This window comes from Malaya genurostris, chromosome 2, assembly GCF_030247185.1.
Source record: "Malaya genurostris strain Urasoe2022 chromosome 2, Malgen_1.1, whole genome shotgun sequence".
Classification (NCBI taxonomy): Eukaryota; Metazoa; Arthropoda; class Insecta; order Diptera; family Culicidae; genus Malaya; species Malaya genurostris.
The window spans coordinates 283,519,505-283,533,340 of record NC_080571.1 but is presented as its reverse complement, the minus strand read 5'-3'; the positions used below and the strand labels follow the sequence as shown (position 1 = coordinate 283,533,340).

The 13,836-nt window shown below is 37.6% G+C and overlaps 1 protein-coding gene across 3 annotated transcripts in view; it reads left to right on the top strand.

Moving 5' to 3' along the window:
* Nucleotides 1-3,647: 3,647 nt before the first annotated feature.
* Nucleotides 3,648-13,836, top strand: part of LOC131430344 (protein Gawky-like) — a 46,289-nt gene continuing 36,100 nt past the window's right edge. For 2 of the 3 annotated variants that reach the window (XM_058595243.1, XM_058595245.1), the window contains exons 1-2: nt 3,648-4,018; nt 4,641-5,315. The gene's annotated coding sequence lies outside the window, so the exon portion shown is untranslated. The other variant, XM_058595244.1, reaches the window with a different exon arrangement.

Sequence of the window (13,836 nt, the reverse complement as noted above, 5' to 3'; positions counted from 1 at the left end):
GTTCTATTATAGATCTTCCATATAGATCTCCTAGCTGCTGAATTTGCTCTTATGCATCTAGAACTAGAACACTACTGAATTTGCATACTTAAAGTTGGCACTATTCATGCAATCCTTTAAATAATTGTTGTACAAGTGCCATATTATTTCTGACGTCTCAAGCGTAAACGAGTGACGGCTGAATACTGGCCGTCGCAAAATGTGAATATTTAAGGGTTTTGCTGGTTTGTGCAAAAATCACATATTTTGTTTCTATTTTTTCGCGTCAGTTCTTAAGGCAGTTAACAGTTTCTGCACAAACCAACATAAACTTCTAAATGTATCTATTAGTATTTGATTGCAGCGCCTAGATAAAAATTTAACAATCAACGGACTAAAATACATGTATAATTTGAAACCAATTTGAACTGATATTAAAGGAAGTCATGGCATCATGAAACTTTGTCAGACTGAGAGTTGTATGACCTGACTTGACTATGAATATTGGACGTTGCGTTCCATGTCAACTTATAAAGTCAACATTTTCAAGCTATTAAATTCCGTCGATGAATTGTAAGCGCGCCAATGACTTAAGAAGATATGAAGAATGAATGCTTATTAAATCTGTTATTCTTTAATCATAATCTATTGGAATAACATCTTCCAGCATTATTTTATTGTAGAAATTTCATTTTATTAGTGAATACAGATAAATACAGATTTTCTATGAAAATATCTGGCATCTCTGATCACAGCCAGGATTAGCTACACGCTCTTTGGACATAATTCATGGTTTGAGTTGCGATTACTCAAATTCATAAACTGGAACAATATGTCAAAATTTGAGTATGGATATGAGTAAAATAAACTCGTTGCCATGAGTTCTCTCGCATTTATTCATACATTAGAGTAAGCGTTGAGTTTTTAAACATTTGAGTGAAAAAAATACTTCTTGCAGTTCAGTGCGTTTTCATTCTCGGAATATTCTTATCGAAATAAAGAATGCAAGTTGTTTTCCATTGCCGTTTCTAGATCCGGTTTAAAAAAAAACATGAATCAACGTTAATCATAGATGTTTTGTGGTTTCAATTATGTTTAGTGAAAAGCGCAACATAAGGATATCAAAACAATTCAATTTGTACTCCAAACCGTTCAAAAGGAAACGGGTTTGAATCACTATTTTGCGCATTCGCAAAAATTTTGAACAAAATATTTTCTTCTTATTTTGAGAAAAAAATACTCAAATTTTGACAATTTCGTCCCTTAACGCAAAAATGAGTACATAGGTGGTAACTCAAGTTTAGAGTACGTGCATTTTTTATGAATTTGAGTGATGTGTCACTCAATTTTGAGTTATGTTCAATGAGGAGTATTTTTCAACAGATATCAGCTGTGTTTCAAAAAAGAGCGAATCTAACATTGGCAGCAAATGGAGAAAAACATCGATGAATGTTTCGACTTTGGATTCAATTCCTATTTAAAAATTTTCGTAGAATTTTTGCTAAATCATTAACTGTTTGTTTCTCTTTAAAAAGTATGCAAATTTTTCCACTTTTTCTTTATATCTACTGAATAAACCAACATAAAAAGAGTTTCGCTCTTTTTTCGAATTGTTTACTTCTATGCTCTCTGTGTGAATTATTAAGTACGCATTATTCGTGAAATGGGCTAGTTCGGAAACTATATAAAATAGTGAAAATAAATAGTATTGTCCTGTAAAGCCAAATGAATGAGATACTCACAGAAAAGATATTTTTGTGGAAAAAGATACGCTCAAAGACAGGATTCCAACCTGCGTTGTTATGCACGGATTGCATATGCGCTACTATTTCGCCACCCTAAGCATGTGTTAGACGCAGCTCTACCATACGACCAGGTTTAGTAAAGCGTACATCAAGGTACATCAAGGCTAATTGTAAATTTCACAGCAACTCTTTGATTTTAAAGATTATTCTGCGTATTTAACTGTAGACGATTACATTTTACGGTTGTTCATTTGATTGGATGAATTGATTAATAGTACTAACTGAAGTTATGTATTTCTATTAAATAACCTAAAATCACAGACAGTTATCAGTTATCACAGTTAATTGGAAAAAGCCTAAAAAAAATTTAACTTAAATCTAAATAGCACGGCTACGTAAGTACGTTTATTTACAGAAAATGATGTCAGTCTACGGAATAATTCTATGAGCAGCATACAAATACTTATTCTCAAAGCACGTGGCTTTGTAGGTTGATTTCATTTCATCGATAATTAAATGCAAATTTTTGCACCCTTGTTCCTTACAAATTATGTTTCATTGGCTTCCTGGATGATTAGGACCTTGAGGCTAGTTTACGATTAAAATATACTCAGAAAATTGCAGTTCGAACAGCAAAAAGTTTTTGTTGCATGATTTACCAGTGAATGTTCTTTAAGTTACATGGCAGCTTTTGTTCGTTTGGTTCACTCATTTTCGAGGTCGTTCTATTGCTCACTACACATTACTGTACTTGGTTTCTTTCGTCCCGAACGTAAGCAGTTTTGTTTTATCGACTAACTTGGATGAGATGTGAAAGCGAACTGAAACTGTTTTGTTTCCAATCGTAGAAACCGTTATGAATTCTTCGTCAAACGAAAGTTCTCAAAACACACTAAAAATGAATCGACTGTCGAGTTTGGCCACTTGATATGCAAAACTAGCTATCACTAATGTTTTCGAGCAAAACTGGCTTTCACACAAGTGCGAGTAACTTAACAACGTATGTACATTGCGACTTTCGCAAAACGACTTAACAAACATAAGGAAAACGATTTATGTGTCAAGTGAACCATGAAAAACGACCTATCGCTCTGTCCAATGTACACGAAAAAAAAAATACAAAACGTCGTAAATGTCGTTTTTGCCTGAAAGTTATTTTTGTTGCTAAAAATCGTGATTCGTTGCTCGCAGATGATCAAAATTTAATTTCCGATTTTTTTGATTTGTTGTGCTACCTAATGCTAAATCATGGTATTATTACCGCCCGCATGGGTTCGATTCCCAACCCTGCACATAGGATCAGAAAGTTTTTCTGGCCCGAAGAGGCGAATGACATTAATGTTAAAGTCTCTATAATTGAAACAAAAAATAAAACTTTTGCTATTCCAATATTGCAACAAATGATATTATTGAAATTTGCACTGAATGGGACTGACATGCGGATGCTTTGCATATGGGAAAGACATTAGTTGATAATTTTTTTCACATTTTACTGAACAAAACCTCAACTTTTATTGCAATTTCTGAGAGTATATTGAAGACAGATATCATTCCTCAAGCTAACTCAAAATTGGCGAGAATCGATATGGGACTGATATGCGAGTATGGGCAGTGAAGTTGTTTCAACTACTCATTTTTAAATAGGATTTAAAATTGTTCGATTTTTTTTGAACATGGCTTTTCTCGGTTAAACCGAAATGTTAAATTCGTCGTTTTGAAAATTTTATGCAGAATTGTTATTTTTGGAATAATACGTCCAATAGTGTAAGATCGACTAATCCACATCAACCGATATTCTTTCCGTGAGTGCGGTCCTGTCTTCGCACTGCTTCGCCATCGATCTAGTACCTCATGGATATATTTTTCAGTGTATTACTATTCTGCCAAATAACGATCAGAACGATATTTGCAAATGGCCATCGGGTGAGAAATGGCTACAGTATGTGTCAAGTATTTTTCTATCATTAAATTCGGCGTTAAATGATTGCTAAAATCGACGAAAACATTCGCAAGTGATACCGGAAGTGTACGTGCGTAAGTGGCGAGTGTTTTCCACCGCGATCGTGTACGGGAAAGTGTGAAATTCACGCAATTTACTTTTTTACTTACAATCGCTCGGTTCGATCATTCTCCTTCGGTGCTGTGTGGTACCTGCAAAATACGTTCAAGACTATCGGCCAGAGCGAGAAAGGCGACGACAGTGCATTGGAGTGAGAGAACATAGTCATCCCGTTCGTTTCAGCTCAGTCACAGGCCTCGGAAAAGCAGCAGCAGCAGAAACACCGAGCGATTCGGTACGATACACACCGTAGAACGCATACACGGCAATCGTAACGGCTCTTGTAGAGACAGAGTGGCATGCACACGTGAGTTGGTGTAATGTGTCCGCCGGAAGGGCTGTGTGAGTGCGTTGTTTTGAATCGTGTGAGTACCTTCACGAAACAGTAACCAAACCACACAGAGTCTCTCGTGGACACTTCAAAACATCCAAAACTCGACGTTGCCTGTTCTGTCACTATCGAGTGGAAAAAAAAGATTATTCCCTCATGTTGCCATTGTATTAGATAGTGGGAATAGTTTGGTATTTGTTGATAGAATTTGAACACTTCTCGTGATTCACGATTTCGGAATATTTTGATGGTGTAAGAGAGATAGACCGTGAACGGTCTCAGCCGTCTGTAAACAGCCAAATAAAAAAAATTTACTCGTATTTCGAAGTGACCATCTGACGTTCTAGTATCATTAGGAGACGTCCAGATTCCTCTCATAAAATTTCGAATTTCTCGGTTTAGATTCTAAAAGACTGTCGGGAATATTTACTAGAATAAAAGACCCTGCCTGAGCCTTAGTTAATAATCATGTTATATTAATGTCGTGCAATGAATGATATCTAATTCACGTTTATTTTCTTTTTAGATCTGGCATCGCTGACGCGAATCACACCATTAGTAACATCGCTGTCTCGCGCGGTGTGCAGGCGATTTTTTCGCAGTGCTCTGCTCCTTCTCATGTCCCTAAAATAGAAATTTTAATATGTGATGTATATTAGTATTTAAAGTAAAAAAAACGAGTGAAAAGCTTTGATTTCATACGTATAACGAAAAAGTGAATATAATTAACGGCGCAGTGGGTGCAGTAAATGCATGTAGACCAAAATTATCGAGTGTGTATAGACGCAAGTGACGTGTTAGTGAAAAAAAAAATAGTTGTGCACCTCGAAGAAGCCTACTGTCAGTGTTTTTTTTTGTTTAAATTTCGCAAATATCTACAATCCGTCATCCTCCGTGTCTTGCCAGATGCGTGATTGTAAACAGTCAACGCTTGGGAAGTGGTTATTTTCCTATATGCACACACCGAAGACAGTTACACTGTTGCATAATTGAATGAATACGAGGAGCAATAAAACAAGGTGTTCTCGTCTCGTCGACATTACCGTGTGGATGCACAAGCATCACTCGCCAGCCAGTGATTCGCTGATAAAAACAACAACAAAAATTACAACAGCAAAACCACTGCAGTGAAAAGCAGGAAGCATCTTTGTTTTCGACGCCAACTGCGGAAACTGAAGAGTTCGAGGAGCTTAGAAGTTCGGTAAGTCAGATTTCGCTCGTCCTTCCTAAATTCACTATTTTTTTGGTGGATTTGTACAAGCGCTGTCTCACGATAGGTGTCTTTCATAGAGGTTATCGTGAGAATTGGTGCAAGATTGGGTGGAGAAGTGTCTTTTTGAAGTGATGGGCTTAGTCCAGTCCAGTATGGATTCCCATTTTAGGTTCATAATAAGATCTTATCATCTGTGACATCGTACATCGCGGCCTTGAAAGATAGTGAAAGAGTAGAAATTCACGTTTGAAAAAAGTTAATTCACATTTTATTCAGAAGTCTATTTCGATTAGTCGAAGGAATATTTTCAATTTCAGGAAGATTTTTAGAGAGCTTGTATATCGAATTGATTGACAGTTATGGGCTCGTACGTCTTATTTCTATTTAGTTTAGGAACTTTTCTTCCCATGTAGAAAGTGTACGGACACAAGTTGCATCACAAGAAAATATTCGGCAAAATTCAACCGATCATCTCCAAACTTTCAGGGAATCAAATCAAAGATATTGTTTTACTTTTTCCACATTGTTCTATTCGATTTCAGTACCTTACCCAAATGGACGAATCTTCCCCTTTCTGTGAATGTAAATTGATTTTTTCTTCATATCTCCGATTTTACTTCCTTGAGATGTTTCTAATGCGGCTGCTTGATGGTGATCCAGTACTTCTTGGTTCGCAGTTCCGGTGCGTTCGGAGGATTGAACCTTCCTTAACCTTTTGTATCACTTTAAAACATCTTTCGAGTAATGGTACGATGCTAAATCCTGCCAGCAAAGTGTAGAACTATTGTGTGACCTAAAGAGAAGAAGCGAAGACATTCCACATGAACAAATTGATTGCCAAATTATGTTTTTTACTGTTGCAAATCTTAACATCTTCATCATACTGCAAATTGCTTTGCGCCGTCTGCCATGGAGAGATTCATCGAATCTTCCAAGCTACGAAAATCGATTTGCTGTCTGTTCGCCGGGATACCATCAAAGCTGTTTTTGTTGTGGATTTAATAAAATCCCGGATTGATTGCGCAGATCTCCTACAACTGTTGAATTTTGACATTCATCGTCGTAATTTGCGATTCAATTCTTTTCGAATTCCTCGCGCTAGAACTAACTACGGTTTCAATGAACCAGTCTTCAGTATGTGCCGCTTATTCAACAGTTGCTCTAACGAGTTTATCTCACAGTACTGTCAAAAACCTATTTATTAGATTCTTTTCCTGTTAACTTTATTAGTTTTACAATTTTAATAGCGTTATAAACATACATGATTAGCGTTAGCGTTGAAGTTTTAGATTGGGATAACAGTTTGTGTTCCTCTTGAAAGCTTGATCGCAGCGTCACAAGCGGCTAGGGTGATCCATTTTTCACTGTTCGGTCACCGATTCAAAACAAAGTACCGTAGATTGTACAATTCACAGCTTTCTGTCCATGGCACGATGAGAGAGATCCGGATTATCAAGGTGCATGCGAGAAACTAATTTACGCCGCTACTGTTTTTCCGACTCCATCTTCGCAACGATTGAAGAAACTACTACTGTCACATACACAATGTAAACATTACACATTGGACTAGTTTCACTCAAAATTATATTTTAAAATACCCCATGGATAAAAAGTTACAGTCATCTGGAAGTGATTTTGTATTCGTTGCGTTTATTGCCAGCTTTGATTTTCAGTCCGATGTATGTTTCCATCGTCATGCCAAAGATTCGTGTCAAAATATCAATATAATCAACGAAGCCGAACAGCTGAATGTAATTTTGGAAAATCGCCCCACTAGTGTCGTATCACGCTATTTTAAACACTCTCTCCAAAGCGATATAGAAGAGTAGACAGAAGAGTCCATCATTTTGCCGTAGTCCACTTCGAAACTGGAAAGAATATGATACCAAAAAACTCATGATTGTGTCTCATGCGTGGGTACGTTGGGAGTACTTCGTAAGGCCAATTCGCCGTCTAATAACTAATCTAAAAGAAATTGTCTCTAGCGGGAAAACTTGTTATCTGCGTGTTTTCGGCCTTTTCTTAGCATTCGGCCTTTTGTACTTTGGCCTTCCAAGATTTCGGCCTTTTGTGCTTCGGCCTTTTGCGATTTGGTTTTGTTTTTGGCGCACCCGATACGTTGTATTCGTTATTCAATTTTCCTTGAGATGGAACAATTTATTTTAACAAAATCGTATAAAAATCGCGCCGATGATAACGTAAATAAGCGAATAATTTGTTACTAATTAGTTACGGTAATTTCGAAGATGTTGCTCATTTTTTTTTTCAATTTTTCTAGTGCTTCGCTAAGTTCATATAAAATTAACGAAGCACCCGTCCCAAATAAGCTTGAAAACAAATCAAATCCCAGTGTATTGTTTGTTACTGTTTAGTTACGATATTTTTAAATTAGTTGCTTAGTTCATTTTTCATTTTTTTGAGTTTATATGAAGTTAAGGGAGCATTTCTCCTAAATAAGCTTGAAAACCGAACCGAAACCCAGAGGATAATTTGCTGCTAATTAGATAGGAGGAATGCTTCGTTAGCTTGATATAAACTTAGCACAATATTCGCAAAAATAGAAAAAAAATTAAAAGTATCCCAACTAATTAGCCAAAAACTATGAAAAAATTTGAAACATATTGAGCAACAAATTCAAAATTACCGTACCTAATTAGCAACAAATTATTCACGATGCTTTCATAGTGACTGACACTAAGAATCCTTCCACGTCGGGACTCGCACATTCGACAACTGGCTTGTAAAACCTGCGTCCTATGCATTGAACCGCCAATCCGTGATCTAAATCTTTTGTCATTATCCAAACAATGGATTCAGAACAATTTCGTGTGTTAATTTATCATTGCATCTTGATACAAAAAAACTGGTCAAGCTCAGCAATAGCTTCAAAAGTGTTATCCGATCTCTGCTCCATCGAAAAGAACCACTTATTATTGGTTTGCTGAATTTAAACGTACCCGTACAGGCTCCGATGATGGTGAACGTTCTGGTCGTTCAATTAAAATTGCGTGAGACAGCTGAGGTCGTAAAGATATCAAAATGCAATGTGTTTAAACATTTGACCATGAGAAAGCACTTTTCAAAGTGGGAGCCGAGTCTACTCACAGTCGTCGAACAAAAATAACAACGTGTTGCTGATTCAGAACAGTGTATACTAGTCATAAATTAGATTTTTGGCGTGGATATGTGACAATGGATGAAACATGGATCCATCACTTTACTCCGGCATCAAAACGACTCACGAACCACGTCCAAAGCGTCCAAAAGTACAACTGTCAGCTGGGAAGGTTATGGCTGCCGCATTTTAGAATGCACATGCTATAATTTCCATCGACTATCTTGAGAAAAGGAAAACGATCAATAACAAATATTACATAGCGTTGTTGGATCGTTTGAATGCAAAAATTAAAAGAAAAATCTGCTCATATGTCGAAGAATCATCTGTTCCAACAAGACATTGCAACGATGGTCAAATTGAACGAAGTACACTGGAACAGATATAGCCCTCCAGGAATTATTGGCTATTCGCTGATCTAACAAAATGCTCGCCAGTAAGAAATTCAAATTCTGATGAAGAATCAATGGCTAGACCTAACACCTATTTTGAGGCAAAAGACAAATCCAGCGTTGGAATGATTGTATTACTCATGAAGGAAATTACAATTTGTATTGCTGTATAACAGGCTGCTCGGCCATCCATGGAAGTTGACCATCAATGTCAACTTTCCCTCTCTGAGCAGCCTAGATAGCCGTGTAGTGTCGGTAGCGGTTTCCCAACTGGCTAAGAATAACGCTACGGTCCACCTGTACCGATGGTATAAGTCCACCAAACAGGTAAGCCGTGTGGCATCCGGCGGAATTATTTTTTACCAAGAATTGATCCACTGGTTTCCTGTTCCATGTCGTAAAAGGCCACAAAAATAGGAACTCCTAAGTCAAGGTGTATTTCCGTACCGATGGCTGAATGGCTGCAGGAGGTTAAACATTGCAGTCGTGAACGGAATATCTTGGGTTTTTCCCTTACTGGATACACGCAATGCTTAGCAATCGACTTCTTTGTTCATCGCTTCGGCAAGCAGAGATTAGAAAGCTGAGTGTCTGTGGGTGTCCTCAAGGTGGTGTACTATCCCCACTTTTATGGAACCTAGTCGGTGATGGTTTGTTAAGGAAACTTAATAACCTTGGATTTTCGACTTATGGTTTTGCCGACGATTATCATATATTGATGACCGGTATAAGCATTAACACTCTCTTTGATTTAATGCAGCAAGCCCTGCGATCTGTTGAACAATGGTGTTGTCAGGTTGGATTATCTGTAAATCCGGGCAAAACATCAATGGTGCTTTTCACTCATCGTAGGATAATTACAGGAGCTCGTCCGTTGCAGTTCTTTGGTTCAGAGGTCACTGTGGTCGATCAAGTTAAATACGTCGGGGTTATTCTTGACTCAAAACTGAATTGGTCTGCTCACATTGACTTCAGGATTGAAGGAGCTTGCATGGCTTTCGGCCAATGCAGACGAGCTTTTAGAAAATCATGGGGACTCAAACCCAGATATATTCATTGGATCTACACAACTATCGTTAGACCAATTTTAGCAGGTCTTAGGTTGTCTTGTATGGTGGCAGAAAGGAGAAGTCGCGACAGTTCAGTCGAAGCTAAATCATCTCCAAAGGATGGTCTTAATGGCGATGACAGGAGCATTCACGACAACTCCTAATGCTGCTCTAGAGGCGCTACTGTGCATTAAACCACTACATGTGTTCCTAAAACAAGAAGCATTATCTTGTGCATACCGTCTTACTGGCGCAGCTTGCAAACTTGCGCTCAGACAAAAGCATTTCTACCAGATTTAAATCTGAAAATGTCAAAGTGTCTACTGCATTTCTCCAAGTATCATTGCAGTATTCTGGTCAGAGCTCTGACTGGACATTGCAAACTCACTTATCACATGGCTACTATTCAACGTGCTGAGTATTATTCGTGTGATTTGTGTGAATGCGATTATGGTACTTCATATCATCTGATATGTAACTGTCCCGCATTGACGCAGCTACGTATCCGGGTTTTTGGTTCTCCATACATGGTTGAGTCTGTGTATGCGGAGCTAAAATTGAAGGATATTCTCTCGTTTCTCACCCAATGTGGTAAGGAGCTATAGTCAGAAGGGTTCATCGTTCTTCCTGGAGTGAATGAATCCCTTCTGTATTCACCTTAAATAGGGTTTAGCAGATTGTTTGGCATCCTTTGGGGGGTGCCGAATTTACTTCTGCTCGTACATACTGCGAGTCGTTCTGCATTCTTCCGAGAATGGTGTCGCTTTTGTAAGATCTCTAAATCCTCTCGGGGGTTGGAGGTTTTATTAACAGCAGACTGTTCGGGACCTCGTAGAGGTTCAGAATTTCCTTCTGCTTCCACTAAATGTGATCCTCAGCAGATTGTTCAGCATCCCTTAGGGGTGCAGAATTTACTTCTGCTTTTATGTGTTTTTGTGTCGTCAATTTTTCCCATCCTCCTAGTCCAACCCTTACCATTTCCTTTCAATCCTTCCCTCTTATATATCGGGAAAATGATGCTAAAAACAAATTGATGGCAAGGCACAAATCTCCAAATATCAAGGGGAACGTGCCATTTGAGCCAATTTGTTCTGATTCCTGATTCCTGAAGAAATTCAAATTCTGATGAAGAATCAATGGCTAGACCTAACACCTATTTTGAGGCAAAAGACAAATCCAGCGTTGGAATGATTGTATTACTCATGAAGGAAATTACAATTTGTATTGCTCTTGAAGGAGATTACAAATCAATCGCTTCGCTCAAAGTATGCACAGTACTAAAAAAATCATGTAAATTTACGTCTCGACAGATGCACATAGAAGAAGCATCGAAATCAGTCTAAGATTACAAAGAAAAAGATGTAAAAATATGTCATCGATTTCACTGCTAATTTAGCTGAGATTGACGTAAAAGTAGACAGAAAGTTCAGTTTTAAATATTGATTGATGTCATATCAAGTCTTTACTAAAAAAATACAGCGTGCTTTGATTTACGTCAGATGTAATTTCAAAATCAAATTTAAGAGTGTGAGATGATGCTCCGTCCTGTTGAAACAAAAACGTTAAAGAGTATGAAGTTCATTGGGCTATAACTAAAAACTGGCATCATTAAATTGTTTTTGCTTTTGCTTCTTTTTCAGATTGGATTTTATGACATTTTTATAATCTTGGAGTTTAACCTTCTTCTTCCCATGTTCTGCTCATGTAGAGATTCTATAATAAATATGAGAAATTGTAGATTATTCGATATTTTTGTTGTTTTTTTTTACTTTTGGTTTCCTCATTCACATTTCTGGATTCGGAATATCAATAAATATTACACAATTTTCGACCATGTCGAATAGTATTTTAGAATTTTTTTGGTGTTTGTAAAAATACGAGAAAAGTCTGTATGTAGAATTGTCTTCACTTCATTCGATTCATTGCTGCTTGTCGCCAGCCTCGCTGTCTGCGGAGGGTTCGCTGGTCGTCCTCTAGCTGATCGATTCACCGTCTTTTTGTTGTAGAATCACCATCAAAACCCATTTTCATCGGGTCGTCCGACACCCTTACGACGTGTCCTGCCCATCGCAAACGAGCGATTGTTGCGGTATGCTCGTCGAGTGATTATAGCCATAGTTGATACAACTCGTGGTTTATTCGCCTGCATCTTATTCTGTTTTCCACCTGCGTTCTACCAGAGATAAAACGTAAAATCTTCCGTTAAAAAATTACCATTTATTCAAAAGTACACGATTCTTGAGTTATTTTGGTGTGATTTTATCTTGCCATTATGTTAAAACATGTCAAAAATCAAAAGTGGAACCATAGTGTGGCGAAACCTTGAGGAATCGAGACAAACAATGAAAAGGCGGGTGGGTAATGTCAGAGACATAACTGGATGTCGTGAATACGAAGTCAGTTTCTCTGACGTTAACGATTCTGAATTTTTTAATCGAAATTCAGGAACCGAATTTTTGATTGATATCTGAAACTCAATTTCGATGCTAGGTTCGGGTATTGAATTCTAAACCTGAACTCGGTAACTGAATTCTGAATAGTTAAACTCATCATTCGAGACCAGGATTCTTTTTCGGTTTTGAACTCTGAACCAAGCACTGAACTCTGGACCTGGATTCTGATCCGCAGCTGAATTTTAGTTACAGAATTTCGGTCCAGGATTTCGTTTTCAAATTCGGATGGACAATTCAGCTCAGAAGATCCAGAATGTAGTTCAAAGATCTTCCGAATCTAGTTCCTAAATTCAGTTACATTTCTAGAATTGTACAACTGAACTTTGGAACCAAATTCGAGTAGAATAATATTTTACCACCATGCAATTTCACTATATATAGTAGAATTGAATGGTGTTAAAATATTATTCCAGGGAAATTAGTGGCCAAACTCTAGACTTGTATTCTGGTTTAGAGCTCCGAACCTGGACTCTGGAATACAATTTAGAACTCAATTAATGAAATACAATTTAATTTGAAATCTTTTCCCGGATTTCGGATTTTATGATCTGATATTTCAGTTCCAGAATTTAGTTTAAAAATTCACATCCAAGGTTCAGATCTCTCATCAATCCTGATCTCAGATTCAGAACTCGGTTTAAAAATCCAGAGTTTTTCGGTTTCAGCTCCAGAACTATAGTACTTGATTCTGGCCTTGGATTCTGGGCGAGGAACCACATTTTAAATCTGACTTCTGGAATTGAAAAAAATATCAGGTATTGGATTCTGAAACTGAATTTCAGAACTAAACCCTAGAATTGGATTCTGATCTTTACTGAACGAGTCAACTATGTAGGCAGGAATAAATGAAGCATCAATTAGAAGAGCTGATTTTGTACAATGTTCCCCATCGTTTTTCAATTTTCGTTGTATTTTGCCACAATGCAAACGACCAGCACCAGGATGACGCAATCGCTCTTGTTTGAAGCAAAACTGGTTCGGCAAATATCCCACAATCGATTCAATATTGAACTGAATTCTTGATAGTTATAAAGGGTGATTTTTTAAGAGCTTGAGAACTTTTTTAAACAATAAAACGCATAAAATTTGCAAAATCTCATCGGTTCTTTATTTTAAACGTTAGATTGGTACATGACATTTACTTTTTGAAGATAATTTCATTTAAATGTTGACCGCGGCTGCGTCTTAGGTGGTCCATTCGGAAAGTCCAATTTTGGGCAACTTTTTCGAGCATTTCGGCCGGAATAGCCCGAATTTCTTCGGAAATGTTGTCTTCCAAAGCTGGAATAGTTACTGGCTTATTTCTGTAGACTTTAGACTTGACGTAGCCCCACAAAAAATAGTCTAAAGGCGTCAAATCGCATGATCTTGGTGGCCAACTTACCGGTCCATTTCTTGAGATGAATTGTTCTCCGAAGTTTTCCCTCAAAATGGCCATAGAATCGCGAGCTGTGTGGCATGTAGCGCCATCTTGTTGAAACCACATGTCAACCAAGTTCA